Below are 18716 nucleotides of genomic sequence, written 5' to 3'. Positions count from 1 at the left end.
TTGAATGTCTCTGGGATTCATTTCTATCAGAAAAAAACAGGATCAGACCAGATAGCTGGATAGTAACTGCAGTTACAGAAAATTATGCTGAAAACAATGATTCCTAGACTGCCTCCATTAGTTCACAACAGAGTGAAATGCTTCTCATTTTTTCTTGGGGATATTTAACTTAGTCTTTAAAAAAATATTAATGACATTTCCAGAACCCTCTATAGAACATATGCCAGTTTTATTTATCCATATCATAGTAAAACTTTTCCTAATGTCTAACCTAAATTTCTTTCACTGCAGTTTGAAACTTAATTTTTGCCCTGTCAGCAATGGATTTAGTGAACAATGTATTTTTCTCCCCATAGTCTTTTCTTCTCTAGACTAAAAAATCTCAAGTGTTCCTATTTTCAGTTAGGGTCATGTCTTTTAAAAATGTCGATTTTTTTTCCCCTTCCTTATACTCTCTTCTACTGGATTTTTTTGAAAGACATTTTTCTTGAAATGTGGAGTCCAAATCTTAACACAGTATTAAAGCTGAGCTTTACCAGTATTAAATGAGGGTAGCTTCTCTGTATGTCCTAGATATGACAGTTCTGTTTACATGTCTCTGTACAGCAGCTTTTTTCACAACGGTGTGACACTGTTGACGCATGTTCAGTTTGTGATCTACTCTGGTCCCCAACCCCTTCTCTGAAGGCCCAGTATTTATTTGTCTGTTCCCAGTCTTGCAATTGTGCAATTGTTATTTTCCTGCTTAAATGTTGGAAGTTGGCACTTGTATTTATTCAGTTGCATACTATTTCTGCAACCAGTTTGTCAAGAACATTTTGAATTCTTTTCTTGCCCTGCAATGTGCTTCCAGCTCTGCCAGTTTGGCATTGTTGGCAAATCCGATCAATGTAAACTGTACTCTGGCATTCACATAATTAGACGTGGTACCAAACTCAGGACACACCTCCAAGGTATTGCTATATCTTGCTATTTGTCACAGTGAAGCACTGCTGAGGTAGTTTTGCACCACTGCGGAGTAATTTTATTATGTCTTTTGCTTGGTCAATTAAGAGTTCTCCGAGGTGGTATCAAAAGCCTTAAGTCAAGCTGTAACAGATCTACCGCTAGTCCCATCCAAGGCCTGTTACACCATCACAGCATGGGATGAGTTTGGCACCATACGATTTTCTTGACAAATCCACGTTGGCTGTAACTTATCACTTCATTAGCTACCATGTACTTAAAGATGCATGATTATTTGCTTCAATACTTTTCTGGGAATAGAGGCTAGAATGATTGACAGTTCTTGGCTCTACCTATTCCTCTCTTTTGAATTATATGTGTTGTGTTTTTCCTTTTCCTTTCTCTTGAAATCTCAGTTGTCTTTGTGAGCTCTCAGTGATAACTGCTCACACCTCTAACGTTACCTTAATCAACTTCTCAATCTAGTGTAAAATCCTCCGGGCCTAGCAAATCTGAAGGAAAAAATCTCATTTATCAAAGCAGTCTCTACTTTACACGTTTACTATTCTCCCCTGAATCCCTGCCCTTTTGAATCGGGGTTTGCCATCAGCAGCATTACTCTTAAGAAAAGATGGCACCGAATGCTTCTACTTTCTCGGTGTCACCTCATAGCTTCCCGCCCCCCCGAATGGACTGACAGTCCCCGGGTCGTCTCCTCTCTCCTCGCGTCGCTTTCTCTGCTCCCAGGTTTCCTGTTCCCCTCTCACGTCGTTCGCCAGCCGCGGCTTGTCGGAGGAGCCTGCCTTTCTCACTGGCACGGCGAGCGCCTTTGTACAGCTCCTGCAGCACTTGACCTAGTTTTCCACTTTCTGTGGGAAAGGCACCGCCAAGCAACTGACACTCCGACTTCCCGCTCCCGAGCGCGCTGCGCGGCCTAGCGCAGGTGAGGGGAGGCCGCGCCGGGCGGGCGGCGGCCGCGCAGGCAGTCTCTGCCTTCTGAAGAAAGGGCTCTTAGGAAACCGCCCTCCCGCCCGCGGGAGGCATTTCCTTCTCGGCCTCGCAGACCCGCCGGGAGCGACCCGCCGGGGCCGGCCTGCGGGGCCGGAGCTACCACCCGCCCCGAGGGAGCCGCGCGCGGCGGTAACGGCCGCACACCTGCCCGCGGCGGGAAGCGAGGCGCGCGCCCCCCCACCCGAGCGGCTGGCGGCGGGAGGGGGGCTGGGGAGTGCCGGCGCGGGAAGGCCGCACGCATGCGCGCTCCGCCCCCCGGGACGCGTGTGCGTGTGGGGCTCTGCGTGCGCGCGTGTGTGTGTGTGTGTGTGTTTGTGTGTGTGTGCAGCCGCCCGCCGAGTGGCGGGGGGTCGGAAAGGTTGCGCGATGACGTCATGACGCCGCGCGCAGGACGTAACCCCGGCGTGACGCACACCCCGGCGAGCCCGTGAGTTTCCCGTTATGCTTTTTTTTTTTAATGCCCACCCCCCCCCCCTCCCCCGCCGGCAGCCGGGAGGGGAGGGGAGGGGAGGGGAGGGGGCGCGCGCCGCTCCGCGCGGCGCCGCGTGGGGCGGGGGCGGCGCGGGCTGAGGCGGGCGCGGCGAGCCGGCCGCCCTAGCGGCGGTTGGCGGGGAAGGCGGCTCTGCCTCCATCCTGCCGCATCGGGGAACATGGCGGCCGCCTCCGACCTGGTGCGGCACCGCGACTCGGCCGCAGCCGCCCGCGCCGCGGTAAGTGGCCGGGCGGAGGCGACGGCGGCGCGGCGGAGAGAGGGCGGGGGGCGAGGCGCTCCCCTCCCTTCCCCGGCCCTCCTCGTCGCCTCCCTCCGGCCCCGCCGTCGCCCCTCGCCCCCTCCCCGAGCCGGCGAGCGGTCTCCCCGGTGCTCCGTCCGGGCCGGACACAAAGGGCTGTGCCGGGGAGGGTTTTGTTCGGTCACATGAAGCGGCGCAGCCAGTGAGCGCGGAGCTGGGAGGGGGGAGCGGGGCCGCCGCCATTGCCAGGCGCGGAGGAGCTGGGCAGCCCGGTGCCGCCGCGGCGGGGCCTAGGGCGCGGGGAGAGCCGCCTGGGGCCGGGACGCCAGCAGCGCGGGGCCGCGGGGAGCCAGGTAATGCCCCGCGCGGCGCCGCCGCGGCCGGCGGGGGCCACTGGGGCTGGAGGATGCCGTCGCTCGGGGGTGGCCGGGGTCACCCTGGGGGGCTCCGGCAGGCGTCGGTCCCCTCCCGCCGCCCGCCCCCGGCGTGCCAGGGCGGCGCGGCGGGTCCCGCTGGGCGGACCTGCGCTCTGCTTCTCGCTGCCGCTCGCCTCCCGAGTGCGGGTCGCCAGGCACGCTGCCCACCCGGGCTCACGGTCAGCCGGGGAGAGGCCGCCTGCCGCTGTCCTGGGGCAGGGGTATCGTGCGATCCCCGCCCGCCCCTTCGCTCCCTTCCTTCTTGGCATGAAGCAGGGCGGCTCTGAAACGCACGGTGTTGTTACAAAGGGCTGGCAAGTTCCTGGCCCGCCGTGGGACTGACTGGTCGGTGTGCCCTGCGTACCGGGGGCAGTGCTGCTGTCTGCAGTGCGCGGGGCTCCTGCAGCCGAGGTGGTTTACAACAGCGAAGGAAAAGTTAACAGTTCAGGTATCAAAGTCGTGTTTTCGGGCTCCCAGCTGCTTCAGGGTCTGGCGGTTTCTCTGACAAAGTTTGTTACATCAGGTCGCAGTGATGAGCATCATCTTGACCAATGTAATTTATCTACAATCTAGAAAGTTTTCTTTCTTCTTACGGCTTTAACCTTTAGTCTACTGGAAATACTTCTGTTGGGGTAGTGTGGGCTGTAAACTGACAAGTCACGGTGGTAATGAAAAACAAGCATGGTATATCAAAATAGGTTTCCATCAGTGTTGTACAACTCTGGCCCTTTAAGCAAATTCTCATTCGCAGTGATATTCTGATTCCTGCCTCCCTTTCTAGCACATAATTTAATTATGAAGATTGTGTCATGGAACTTAGCTTTCAGACGCATATGGGGAATGAATGTGCACCAGATTTTAGAGTAAGAAGCCATTTCATGTTGTATAGATAAATGAATTAACACATGGGACAAACACTCTTAAGAGGCTGATAAGCATCTCTGGAATTCCACCACAGAATTGTACCTTCTACTGAGAAGTTTATGCAATGTGTTATTTTTTTATACGAGTTGCCAAATAATTTTTCATTCAATTATGGGACAAATCTGTAAAGAGAAGATTCTTCACAGTTGAGAGTGAAGTGCTTCAGAGTTTTGTTAACTTCATGTGATTCTTCTGTGTAGAATTCTTCGCAACCTGACTTGTGCAAGACAGGTGATTTGAGGGCAGAATGAATGGACTGATTAGACAATGCAAAATAGATCTGGAGAAGCTTTTAGTGGGTCACTTAGATGCAGAGAAAATGCAGCAATTTTCTTATTGGAGAGGAGTTTAAGTAGAGTGCATGGAGGAGCAGTGCAGTGTGACAATCCTATTACACTGACTTACAATCAAAACTGATGTTGCAGACCTGTCTAATGTAACTGCAGAGGGATGTGGTGCAAAGTTATACAAGAATTACAAGAAGAATTGAAATGAATAATCTTCAAAATACTGTCTTAAAATAGGTTCTTCTGACGTCTAGCTTTCATTCAGGTTGATTTTTTTAAAAAAAATAAAAGATCTAGGAACAGGAGTTTTGTGGAGGGAAAAAAAAAGTTATTGTTAACGTCACCAGAGAAACTTCTTTTTATAGATATATTTTTTTATTTTGCCTTCTCTAATCTGTATGGTATTTTTTTATATTAAAAAAAAAACCTTGGCAAATATCATTGTAACAAAATTAGAGCAAAGGTGTACTACTTTGCCTTTTTTTTGAAGGTTCATGAAGTACAGCATCTAGTTTATACTGAGTACCACTAGAAGGAATACGTCTAGGAAAATGTGTATGAAAGTTCTTAAGAGAATGCTAAAAGAGAATACTAGTGTCTTGAAATCTCAACAGGTGGTCTGGCTAGTAGGAGGAAAAGGCACTGATCACTTAGACCATCCTTGTGAGGTTATTTACTACAGCAACAATTGATTGAAATAGGAGCATCAGCAATTGAATAAACAGGATGTTAAACAATAGTGGCAATGCCTTCCACTTTAAAATAACAGTGTAGACTAAATTTCAATATGGACACTGAATTCAAGGGTTGTCAGTGGAATTTCTTGTGGAATAGTTTTAGTATTAGCAGGACCTACTAGCATGTGTACTTTTTTCTGATTCAAGACTTTTGAAGTCACTTCTGGAGAAAACAGAACTGAAAAGGGAATAAAATTCTCTGTAGTAATAAAACACACACACATGCTCACACACAGTTATTAATTTCAAACACTTTCAGACTTTTTACCAGCTTGCAAAAGATCTGACAACTTAAAACTGGAAAAAATGTGGAATAATTGTGTCACTTGCTGTGCAGGTTCACCTGAAGTTGGTATGAATTAAAGGTCTTTGAACAGTTGCTGATTGGCTGCATTTGCCTAGCCAATAACTCACTTGCCTCATGTTTTTACATTTCCAAATAACTTCTTGTCTTGAACAAAGTTCAAGTTATGCACCTATTAGAGGACTGCGTTAAGATGCTTGTTTTATTCTATTTAACACTAAATGCTAATGTTAACAGTTATTTTAAGCCAAATTGAATTAGTTCCCTCTGTGCTCTGGATTGTGACTACTCTGTATTATGTATTCAGAGATTGGGAGGAAAATCATTTAATAAAATGAGGTTATAGCTGAACAATGTTGCACTCACTTAAATTGACTTTGAGACTGGTTTCAGTTGGCATAGCCTCCAAAGCCTGATTCCTTCAGGTGAAAATAGTGTCCACCCAACTTCAGAGTATAAAGAAATCCCTGGTGAAATAAACCAAAACAAGTCTATCCTCTCTAAAAATACGTTCACCTGTCTTCTTGAGCACTCCAAATATAAGCTGATTTTTGATAATATTTTTCCTTGCTGCTTTTTTTTTTTTTTTTTTAATGTGGATGCAGACTTCATATAGCTACTGGGAAAAGAGCTTAAGATAGCCAAGGAAATTGTGAATGTTGGTCATTCTGGCTGATATACATAAAGATATTACTGGGTTAAAGGATTTCATGTAGTTTGTAGTATCATGACAAAATATCCTTTTCATGCTTAATTTAAAAAAAGAAACACATATGCTTTCCTGATTGTATACGTTGTGTCCCTTAAATCAGAATTTGTGTCAGTTAATAGGAACCATTCACACAGGCAGTGATGGTAGAAAAGTCATGCCCACGTTGTTCACAGAACTGTAGAAAAACTTCTTGATAGGCAAGGGTGTGAAATTGTCACTCTGACTTTCCCAGTTACGTAAAAATGGACACAAATACAATGCATCTCTACAGTACAGTAATACTGTGAGATGTAATTTGATGCCCAAATCACAGCTGTCTGTCAAGAAAGACCGTGTAATGAGTTTGCAAAAGCTTCTAATGTGTGGGTTTTTTTCAAAAAACTGAAAAGAGCATGGTAGTCATGGGATCAGTCATGTTACCTAGTATGTGATGCAGTGTCACATAATGAGTATTTCGCCTTGGTACAAAGTCTACCCAGGCTTCTATGCTATTTACTCATGAGTGGTATTGCTTCATTGAAGGAGAGCAAGCTTTTTTAAATTTAAAATTAAAGAAAGAAAATAATCCCAGTGAGTATCCAGTTGTGCTGCATTTCTGTCACGGTTCAACTGTGCACAGCAGCTGTTACATTGATAAAATGTTGCAGCAATGCCCTTATGTTGCCAATGAGGTTAAAGGGAGGGAAAACAGTGGCTTAACAGTGAGTGTGCATTTTTTGGTTTTGGGTACAATAAATATTAACTAACTTAATATTTCTGAACAAACTTGATAATGCAGAGAACTCTCACTCCAGTAGATGTAATTGTGATACTCTTGGTATGGGAACTGCTGGTTTCAGATGTGGCTAAATCTAGCTACTGGAAATGATAAATCTCTAGTTGACATTTATTTATTGATACTGACTGCTTAATCTTACATATAATCAACTAGTTGAACGATGATGGGATATTTAGTAATTCAGTATTTCTTGAAACATAATCCAGAGGATGCGAAGTTCGTGCTTAAATCAGAATAAAGGTCAGATTGCTGGGGCTTTGGAATATTTCAGGCCTATTGTTAGTGTGTAGTAACTATTTTCAGTATGCTTAACATTGCATGTTACTTACCATACTTATAAAAGCACTGGAGTTTTGGAGACTCTTTGGAGTACAGTCTTACTCTTTTCTGAGTGAAAATAAAAAAGGTAGAAGTTGCAGTCTGAGATATTTTCGATCAGATTATTTTCTTTATAAAGGGACATTATTTTATGAATATTTGAAGGATTATATTTTTTGTTTGCCTTAAAGGAGTACTTGATAATGTTGGTGTCTTCACAAAGCAGCTGGAGCAGGGGAAAGGATGCATCCTGGGAAACAGATGGAAGGAATTACAGGTGCCTTATTGATTTGTCCAATTGTAGCTGAGGACAGGGATCGAGATCATGGTAACTTTCCTGTTTTCTGGGTCAACTGTTAGCACTCCCTTGTAAAAATACTTTCCACAACAAAGTGATAGAACACAAGCAAAATAAGGTGCAAGGTATGTGTCTTGTATAATTTACCTTTATTTATAAGCTTTTGCCCAATGCATCCTTTTTTAGTTTGAGTGAAAGAAATGAGGAATTCCTTAACAAATGTAGTCACTGTAATGTTGAAAAGTAGTAATGAATCTCTCCTGCTGGCCTCTTCACAGAATAGTAATTCGGTGCATTGATAGCATGAGTTGTGCTTTATCCCATCTACTTCCCCAGTGTGGCTCTTTTATGGAGACAGGAATGGGGGTTTCCACCCAAGATTTCTTTCTAGAAAAGGCATATGACAGGACGTCAGGGGACTGCTTTCGGAAAACTTAACTTACGTCTGCTTCTAAAGCATGGCAGCTCTGAAGCTGCTCCTTGCTGCTGCTGGTAGGAAGTGGTGGGTATCTGTTTCTTGTCTGGCTGTAGTCAGTGGGGTGATGGGTGGTGATTATGGTTTATGGTTTTTTGTTGTGTTTTACTGCTTTTCAAAGAGTGTTCTGGTTGATAGGTTGCTCTTATTTTTAACTTCAGGTTTTGTCTTCTTGAGTGGTTGTCCTCTGAATATTTTTGCTTCTGATTCCACTCAGCTCTCATAGGAGCACTACCTATGTGATACAATTCTTGAGGACTAATTTTGAAAAAGCCCTTTATGTTTGTTGCTGATAATCTTTCTTCATCTTCAAATGTAGGCACATACAACAGTTTTGTGGCTATAGAGTTTCAGAAACTATCTCTACTATTAACTTAATTTTCCAAATTTATCTGAGTCAGAAGAGGCAAGTACTTTAATAGAATTTATATCCTAAAATTAGGCTCCCAACCACCAAGACAGTGGTTTTAGGTTATTGAAATGTTTATTGTATTTGTGATTATTTTGTTTGCAAGGAAACCATGTATTCTTGCAGATGTGCTTGGGAGCCTTCAAAGACACTAGATTCTGTGTTCCCCTGTGATAATTGGTGGGGAGGAAGGAGTAAGGGAGTATTTTTTCCAAAAGCTGCTTTTTTTGTTGTTACTATAAGTTGGTTTGGTATTAGAAACGATATTTTCAACATAGGACAGCCTTTGCCTGAAGAGTTCCAATATAAATAACTTTTTTCACACAGAAGTGCTGCTTTCTGTTGTTTTAATACCGTGGTTGTTATGAGTGTGTCTTCTATGAGAAAGTCTTGATTGTATGTGCTATCACAGGGAGTGGGAAGTGACAATTCTGCAGCTGGCTTCTCCCATCTCTCTCACAATGAAGTGGTTACTCTGTCCTCTTCTGCTTCCTTTTTTTTTAATATATTGTTGTCAGTGAAATCACCTAATCTTTTCTGTTCTTGAGCAGCACTTAAAAACTGAGAACCTGTGGCATGTAATGAAAATAACTGCATTGTATACAAATTATAATGAATGTTAGAACTCTGAAGTTACTTTAAAAACAGGTTTTCATCTTCTGAGAAGTTGAGAACAAAATACTAGTTAGTGCTCCCTACTCAGGTACTTGCTAACAAATTAAAATTTGTTGTGGCAGTTTTCTTCTGGGGGGAAAAAGGGGGACGATAAGTTGGGGGGACATGGATGGTGATTTAACCTAGATAAGCTGTGATGCAAAAATTTAGAGGCTTTGGAGCAATTACAGAATGGGAGGAAGTAGAGCTTACATGTCTAGTATGCAAACTGAACTGAAATGCTGATGAAACTGAGGTGGAAAGGTTGCTTGTGTGGTGTATAAACCAAAGACAACTGTAGATACTGTCTATTGTATATTCTTTCTACATCTATATTCTTTGGGGAAACCTCTGAAGGTTTGTTTTGTCTGTCTTGTTTTCTTTTAAGTGCTCTGGGATAGTGATTGTCTTTTTCTGTGTCCTTATAAAGCCTTGCATGTATTGGATGATAGTGACACATGTTGTGGTGAGAAGTGGTAGACTTGCTGATGAGCTCCTTTAGCGTGGATTCTCACAGACCTTTCTATTGTTAGTGTTTTGAAGTAAGGTGGGTACATCACTAGTATTCAGTGTCATGTTCTGTAAATGACAAGCCCCTGTTACTAGACTTTCTAGGTGGTGAGACTTACTGGGTAAGTTCACTGTGATTCTCACTGCTGTACATGTGGCTAAAAGTGCTGGTGGAAGAGAGAGGTCGTTTCTTTCCTGGTGTGTGTGAGGCTTGGAGAGGAAGAGGAACAGCTTGTCCAGAACAAAATTTTTCCCCAGGTCTACCTGGGGCAAGTACCTTACTGGAACTCTAAGATTGATGTTGCTTTTCACAATTTTACCAGCAGTAATGTGCATTAACAGGCACAACGTATTTCTGCACAAGGGAGAGAACCAAAAATAGAAATAATACTTGGGAGAAACCATTCAGGTTCCTATATAACTGAAGTGTCACACTATTTCTAAAAATATCGTACAGGTACTGTGATAATTCATTTTTAGAAATCTTTTAGACACTAAAACAACTTGGGAATTTGCCTTGCATTTTTTAGTCCAGTGAAGTTCTAGCAGAGGTGAGCAGAGAATATGATGTGCAAGAGGTAGTCTAGCAAGGATTTATGTCAAAAACAAACAAATAAATAAATTGCAATATTATAGTGGGGGGTGTGTGGTTTTAATCATTGCAGGATTTTTTGTGGGTGTGCACAGTTTATGTGTTGCTTTGCCTATAGATTTTTATAAACACTTATATAGAGACAGACAATTAAAACAATCTTTATTGTTTTCCAGTGTAAGAATATTGTATTATGGAACTAAATACAAAGTTCTAATTTAAGGCTATATTTAGGGTAACGTATTGACGTTAGTGAAGGTGTGAAGACATCCAGGTTCTGTAGTCTCTTCAGAAGTCCGCAATGTCCATTAGGGAATTAGAGAGATGAGTTTATATGCTTGCATAAAAGGTACTGCAGTATCCCAGCAGAACATTTCTTCATGTCATTTGGAGATTAACGACGAGTTGGGGTTTTTTGTCTGTTAAGCCATTTAGAGAAAAGTGGGTTTGTTTGACTTCTGCAAGGTGATCATTTTGATGATTAGAATGTCAAGTGCCATTTTAAATGGAAGTTCTATTTAATATATTTCAAATAACTTGGCTTTAGGTTCATCTAGTAAGCTGGTCCTGAAGCATGCTGATGCATACTATTTTCAAAGGATGTAAATATAAAGGAGAAAAGATTAATTAGTGATCCCTTGTGTTGTGGTTTCTGTGATCATCTTAAAACAAGGTCTTCTTCCAACTTAGTATTATTAATACTAGGACCCAGGGTGATTTTGTTCAAAGTAATTTCTCTGAGAGTTCACTTTTATTCTGCCAGTTCTACCTTAACTTTTCTTTCAGTTTTTTAAGTCATCTTCTGGAATGCCATTTTCAGCAGGAGAAAGTACACTGGTTTTTACATTCTTGAGGTTGTCCTTTTTCTTCATGTTCTCTGTCACTGTAGATTCATTAGCATTTCTTCCTGACCTTAAAGAAGATTTTAGCATTCAGAAATGAAAACCATTAATCAACAGCTTATTTGAAAGAACACAAAAGTATTAAAACATTACCTTTTGTTACCAGTACCTTTCTATTCAGAATTCACACTTCATTTTTAATAGGACAACCCTATCAGTATAAAAAAAGAGCCAAAAATAACCAACCCAAAACAGAAAACAACAAAAAACACCCCGAAACCCCCTGCTTTTTCTTTAGTCTTGCCTTCAGTACAAATCTGAATGTTTTAGGACTGCCTATACCTCACAAAAAATTAAAGACACAAATATCACATTGTTTTCCCCTAAATATTGTAAATTCCCAGCAATTTTTTGATAGGTTTAAATATAGTCCAGGAATAGATTTGGTTAGGGTATTCTGAATTCTAATTTTGGAAAAGTTGACCTGTTCTGTGCTGTAACTTCCTTTGTTTTCTGTTTTATTTGTTCTCTGAATTTTCTTAAGTTTTGTGAATCTGGGGATAAAGACAGCTTATTTCTTAAATTAAATTTGTAGTAATACCTTTTATGGCTCTTATTTTCTCTGAAGCTGTTTAAAGTTGATTAGGTGGGAATTGAGTGAGTTCTGAGCATTTTTATTAAAATTGCTCTAATTAAGTATGCTTCTATAGGTTGTCTGTGAATTTAAGGAAAAGTTCCTCTCTCTCTCCTTTAATCCCTTTAAACCAGAAGATTTCACATTCATAGATACTCTATAAGCATTTAGTGTTGATTATAGTTTCTTCAGTGTTCCAGTCAAAAACAAACATTAAATACTGGAGCTAACTTTGAACATCTAACTTTTTTGTTTACAAAATTACCAATAATGAACTAAGATAGTAGCTCTGGGGCTAGTCAGTAGGCAAATAGTCAACCCTATTTATGGGCCTAAAAGTAGGCACAGAACCTCTGTTGATATAGGTGACTAAGTTTTTGAGACATATTAGTCAATATCTGTGTGAATTTATGAAGCCTTTGCAGGAGGTATTCTGGTGGTCCTTTTGTTTTAACTGTGGGTATCCAAGACTGGCAAAGTTTCCTTTATCGTAGGTGCTCACTTTCATTTCTTTTAAGAAGCTTTGTTATTAGCACAAATAACAGAAGCTGTTTACTTGCTAGAAGAAAATGTTTCTGTCTCAGGGTTATGTGCTTTTTAAGGTTCAAGGGAGATGTGGGAAACATACACCTTTCTTTGCCTCAGTTAAAAAACTGTCATCTGTGTCTGTATTCTGAAATGGAGTCATGTATATGGCTTGTGCCAACTGTGTGTATATTTATTTTATACTTTTGATTTTATGCAACCTTAGTCCATGCAGATCTGGTTCTTTTGCACTATCCCTGTAATCCAGTGTGAAGCATATGAAACAGGTTTAGACTATATGTCTTGTCTCTTCTGTTTCTTGGGCTACTTCTGAAAGTTTGGTTTGGTCAGGAAAACTGACAAATAAAGTGTGTATATATATATATATTTTTTAGCACCAACCGTCTAAGGACAGCCAATGGGCTGGATATGCGCGGATGAGGATAACCAATGTGGCATGCTTTTTGCTGCTGTCTTTTCTGAAAATCTTGTAACTTCTTTGGGGGCGTACCAGAAGGATGCTTTCCTGTGGCCAGATCAAGGGTATTGACTGCTGTAACTGATCATATGACAGAGACATCAGCATTTTTATCATGAGATTAGTATTTCATATGAGTAGCAGTGTATGTTACATGAACAAAATGGTGGCAATGAAGTGGCCAAATACATGCAATGTAATTAAGTTTCTGTTTTGTGTTGTGGCAGGTATATTGTGGCCCTTAAGTATATTTGTTAAAACCTGTACGCCCTGCCTCAGTTTATTGGTTGCATTATCATTATGGCTAGCTAATGGAAACTGGGCCATACCAGATAGGTATTTGGAGATGTGACAAAGCAGTAAAAGTATACTTTGCTGTGTATATACAAATGAAGAGAGGTAAGTCTCTTCATAAAACGCTGCTCGCTTACACTTGAAATCTCAGATATCTTATTACTAAAAAAGTACAAGTTGGAATGACTGAGTTTGTCCATTGACTGTCATGTGTTTGGAAGAATTAATTCAAATAGTAAAAGAATCAAAGATTGAAAGCTATTGTCCAGTTGATGGCTAAGCAAAAGGAAGTAAACAGTGGAACAAAGTCCACAAGCATTTAAAGAGTTCTAGTTTGAAGAGAGAAGGATTAATGAGGCCTTAACCTTGAAATAAAGCCTGCCTAGGACTACTGCACCTTCTTGCAATCTAACATGGAGACTCCATAGAAGTTTATTAAACCATGTAGAAAGTAGACCTCAAGGTGCTGCATAACTTGGGTAGAGAGACCTTGGGGTACATCTTGAGAATACCTGCTTCATAGCAAAATGCTTTTCATAGAATAATTTTTGAGCAAATACTTAGTAACTTTACAAAACACTTGGAAATTATACTACAGGAAACAGTTCTGTATGGTCATTAAGTGTGTTAGTAATAAAACTTGTGGACACTGATTGAACACAGGGACCGTGAATAGGAGCTTGCTAATGAGACATGGATGTTGTGTCAGAGCTGATCTGTGGTTGTGGTACTGGTGATGTATGGCTGGTTCGATGGAGTGTTGAAAATGCTAACTAGTGGTCTCAAACTACATTTCAAAGAGATGTGTGGAGGCATTTGCCCCAGTTTGCTTGGGAGGTGTGGTAGCATAGCCTGGGTGGTTGTAAGGTGTGGATTGTTCCTATTTAAAAAAAAAAAAAAAAAAAAAGACCTAATGCAAAGATATAAAAATAAACCACAAATGGTTTAATTGTGTTGCATTGCTACAGCTTATCTAAAGTAGGAAATAGTTTTTTCCTCTTTCTGTAGGTGATGGACAATGTTGGAAGCTTAAATTGCCACCAGACCAAGAGTGAATACTGAGTAGCTCAGTGAGGAATGGGTTTTTACTTATTTTAAAAAACATTTTCAGTAGCTATTAAGGTGGTATATAATGGCTTCATCAAAAGCCATACTCTGTCATAAAAAAAGCAGACTCCTGCAAAATGAAGGAAAGGCTTTACATTGGTTATGTATATGTGATTCCCCAAAGTGACCATTCATAGATTATAAGTAATAACGTGTATACAAACCCAATTAGAGAGCAGAGTGTTTTGTAGCTTCACTTCAAATCTGATAAGCAGTAGTTGAATCCTATTGTATAAAATATATGTATATTTGATTTGGACAAAACTATTGCAGGAAGAATGCTGATACTGGAATTTATGTTTTTAGGTGATTGTTTTATGTGATTATTTTCTTCACACTGGAACATTCATTGTAGTGACATCTTAGTCCTCTGATAAGCAAGCAGGGTCTTTGGGAGTTAGCAGTGGTGTTTAAAGGCGCTAATACTCCAGTGTGTCTACTCTGTCCTCTGCTGGAGGTTTCTGTCATAGGGATATCAGAATAAAAGGTCTCAGCCACACCAATTCAGAGTTCAGCATAAACTTAACCTTCATTTTAAGCTTAAGCCCTTACATATGAGATATTTATTACTAGTTTATAAGCAGAGGTTCACAAATACTTATGGAAATCTAAGTGTGCATAAAATCTCTAGGAAATTTTTGTTAGATTTTACATTTTCACATGCATAGAAAATACACTTCCTCTGAGGCTCTGAACAGGAGATTCCCTTTCCTGCCGTGGTCTACGGGAAGTGTCAGAAACACTGTCTAGACAGACGGCAGCAGGCATTAGAGCTCGTGATCCCAGCATAGCTACCCATTCAACTGGAACAAACTTGTGAGGAACTGAATTTGGACTTAGGATCCTGTTTTGTAGGGGGTATTTATGCACTAATACCAGTTCACTATTTCCTCTGGTTGCTGTTACAAATAGCAATGTATTTATTTCACTTTCTTGTTAGTGCCCTCCCACCATTGCTTGCTTTCAGACTGTCATGATACAAGAAAGGGAGATTTTTTTAAAAGAAGTTAAAATAGTGTCATTTATCACTAATTTTGAGCTGTAAGATTTTAGGTTCAACCTTTTTTAAAAACTGCATTGCAGTCTTAAGAAAGCCAGGAAAGTGTTTCAGGTGGTGTAATTTTTAAGACTGCAAAAATGTAGAGGAGGAGTTGGAAATGAATGTGTGTGCTAGTTTTGTCTTAAAACAGTTTTCTAAATACAGAAAATTCAGAGAGATGTCAGTCTACTAAGAAATTGCTTTTGGCTACAGCACTTTGATTTTGTAATCTGTGATCTGAGAAAGGCTTCTGTGTGGCTGCTGTCAGCATAATGACCAAGGCTATAAGCTTGCTACCTGGTAATCTTGTCTTGGGCAGTGTTCTGAGAGCCTGCAGGTTAAAATAATGAATTGCATTGCTGTTCTTCTCTTCCAGTGTCCTGCAAACTGTTTAGTCTCCTAAATGCAGAGGGGTTTTTTTAAAAAGTGGACTGCATAGTGTTATATTTTCATTAGTGTAAACTGACATTGTGTCAAGTTCAGCATTAGAGAATACTGTTAGGTAAGTGCATTAGACTGAAGAAGACAGTCTAGAGGGAGGTATCTGAAGTATGTAGCCAGAGAGAAAACTACTGAGCAGTTTGCCGCCTTTGGGTTTAAACAGAGATTGCAGGAAGGACTGTTGGCTTTGGAACAGTGTTAAAGCTGAGAAGAAAATGGCTACCAGAAATCATTGTTGCTACAGTAACAACATGGCTTGACTATTAATGTGCTGCTTTAACTACTATTAGCAATGTTGTGCAAGATACTGATTTCAGGTAAGTGTCTTTAATGGGAACAGAGATTTAAATCCACTTAGATTTTAACAGATATCATCAGGCTTGTTCTTTTAGAATACCAATCTATTTATTGGAAAAAGTGATTTCCAGTAAATATTTTTAAAAACCTAATTACTGCTTTTCCTACCCAAAAAATTGCTTAATGGTTTTAAATTGTGTTAATAAACATAACATCCTTATTAAAGAACTTGCAGAAAAAACCTGGTACAGACTATTGATCTCTTGTGATAATCTTTTTTTTAAAAAAAGAGATGCTGTTTCACAAAGTAGTGGTATCTGGTAACATAATTCTGGCTTTCAGAAATTAAGCCCTTTTATTTTTTTTTCAAAAAATAATTCAAAAGCAAAGCTTTTGTTTAAGATATTTTAATATTTTGAGTTCAAAATAAAAAAATACGGCCAACCTAAATCCTGTTCAGAGATCTATAAATAAGGATCTATTTGGGGATCTGCATTGTATTTAATTTTATAATGATGTAAATGTATGTATTGTGGAGTAAACTTTTTGCAAGTTATTTTATTAATAGGGATGAGTGCAGTTACATTGAAGAATTTCAGATGTGTGTAATGTGGTACATCAGGAAAGGGATATGTGAAGTGCAGTGAGTGTGTGAAGATTAATTGATGCGTGTCAGGATTCCATGGGTGGCAGATTTGATGGCAGGTATAGACTGACAACTGTGTCTGCTCTTCATCAAAGTCCCATATGTGTGATGTGTCCCATATACCTATGGCAGATCCCATTTTTCTGTAGTTCTTTCATTTTTGTGGGGGAGAGGTTTGTGAACTTCTCTGACAGATTTCCCGACTGAAAAGGTACCGGATTCATTCAGTGGAGATGGAGCTGATAAGTCCCCTGAACAGAGGAATAGTTTGTGAAAGATTATTCAGTGGTCATTGGTAAAAATTAGAAGGCCTTTACTTAAAGCATACATCTTAAAATACACAGTTGTTATGACTTGGAATGCAAGTATCTGTACTTAAAATGTGGCATTTCTCAAGTAACACACATGCTTTATTTACTTTGATTGTATATATGTATTATTTTTATTGTATAATCTTACACCGTCCTTCAGTATTTTGTATGAAGCAGTCTTCTGACTGATTTCAGTGGAATCCTGCCTCATTTTCAGGCATATGTGCCAAATACATAAAATGCAGCTTCCAAGTTGTAGAAAAAGACATAGTATGTAAAGACAGGTCATTTGGACAATAGAATGTTGCTGCTTAGTGGTACGCAAAAGGGGATGCACTAATTTGATGGACACAACCTTAACTTGAACTTTTTTTATTCTTCTTAGCTTTGTCTCCTTCATGTTTTTATTAAAATTCTGTGGGTTTTGTAGAAAGGAGAGGATGACACTACAAATGTCTAACACCACTGCAGAGTTTGGTATTTTAAAAACAAACCTTGAAATGTAACAGGCTGTTTTCTTAAAATGAGCACATGGAAGGTGCTGCCTCAGATGTTTCTAAAAGCTTATTTTAAGACACAATATGCATGTTTTTGAATTAAGGCTGTTGGTTTCCTTAGGAAAGCACTTCAGAGAAGCAGCTTTCTGTTTTGAATTTCTGATTACTTAGTTTCAGCTGAGAAATTGTGTGTGCAAACTTGGGCTAGAAATTTGTAAGGAACCATAATCAATTTCCATGAGATAGGCAAGATCTCATGTAACTGTTTCCTGGAGTGCATTTTTGCAGTGCTTACAGTCAGAGTGTGTGTCACTGTATTTTGGGGTGCTGTATGTAAAAGCTCATGTGATGATACTATGAAGGGATGTATAGTAAGACTTGAAGGAGAGAGTGATTCCATAGCTGAAGGGTAGAGGCAGTTCCTGCACAGGTAATGTATTGATGAGATTCTGCTGACGGTGTAATGAAAGAAATGTTCAGTGTCAAGGATGATGCCAAGGTTATGTACAGTGCCATTAGTAGTTGGGAGTGGAAGGGAAAGATGATGTCATTCTGTGCTTTAAGCTTTTCCTGGTTGAGGGAAACTGTTATATTTAAGGTATATAAATGAAGCAAATGAAGAGCTAGTTTATGTGGTCAGGAAACATAGGCTGAAGGGTGACTGAAAATGTACAGGTGTTTATTATACAAGTGGTATGTTGATCTGTAGCTTAAACTGGTAGAGAAATGATAAAGTGAATTATTTCTTTGAAGCTTATTGCAGTTCTCACTGTGAAGAATGCCATTCAATTCAGTTGCATATTGATGGCCTGTAAACTTATTTATTAAATATCAATGATAATTAGAATGTTACACCTCATCTTAGCTGGGGGGGAAACTGCATTGATGAATAACCTTCAGAAACAACACATTAATATTTTCTCTTAACGCCCTGAAGTTCTAAATGGTTTCAGAACTCCATCTTTAAACCGATGCTTCAGTTTAGTACTTTTATGATGCCTTCATACAATTGTATGTTGATTACATACAAATTTGTTGGTTACATATTTACTTACTGGATAATGTATGCTCAAAGTAAACAGCTCTTAAATTATGTTTGTTTCCCCTTGCTTCTCTGTAGACATTTCTGTCTTTATTGTGTACATCTTTAAAATGCTTACTTTGTTATCTGTTTAGTGGTGGAGAGGATAAGTAACCTTTTGACCAATAAATGTGGTGTTGGTCCAGACTTCAGTCTACTAGAGTATTTTTCCCTCTAATGACTTTTCAATTTTTTGTAATTTACGTAATACAGATTTTTGAAATGATAATTAAATCTGTTGTGTTTTTACCATCAATTAAGTTAAACAAGTTCTTTTTTTGTTTTTTTGTTCAAGCTACTCTCTCTGACTACTTTTTTCCCTACTGTGATGCTCCTATTAATGTTGCATTCATCTACGTGTAATCTTCTTGTTTGGACTGAAGTAGCTTCACAGTCTGAGGTATGATCAGTTGTGTTCATTTG

The 18716-nt window shown here is 40.2% G+C and overlaps 1 protein-coding gene across 13 annotated transcripts in view; it reads left to right on the top strand.

The window, feature by feature from the left end:
• The window catches only part of ZNF644 (zinc finger protein 644), a 78191-nt gene that overhangs the window by 23662 nt on the left and 35813 nt on the right, over positions 1 to 18716 (top strand). For 3 of the 13 annotated variants that reach the window (XM_074832463.1, XM_074832452.1, XM_074832462.1), the window contains exon 1: positions 2205 to 2383. The exons of 1 other annotated variant lie outside the window; for it this stretch is intronic. The gene's annotated coding sequence lies outside the window, so the exon portion shown is untranslated. Of the gene's footprint in view, positions 1 to 1726; positions 1889 to 2204; positions 2384 to 2556; positions 2667 to 2710; positions 3041 to 10753; positions 18694 to 18716 lie in introns of those variants that run through there. 9 more of the 13 variants (XM_074832467.1, XM_074832468.1, XM_074832459.1 and 6 more) reach the window with 8 other exon arrangements.

Source organism: Strix aluco, chromosome 8, assembly GCF_031877795.1.
Source record: "Strix aluco isolate bStrAlu1 chromosome 8, bStrAlu1.hap1, whole genome shotgun sequence".
In the NCBI taxonomy this organism is placed as follows: Eukaryota; Metazoa; Chordata; class Aves; order Strigiformes; family Strigidae; genus Strix; species Strix aluco.
Note: the sequence above shows the minus strand (reverse complement) of the source record. Positions and strands in the feature narration are given on the sequence as shown.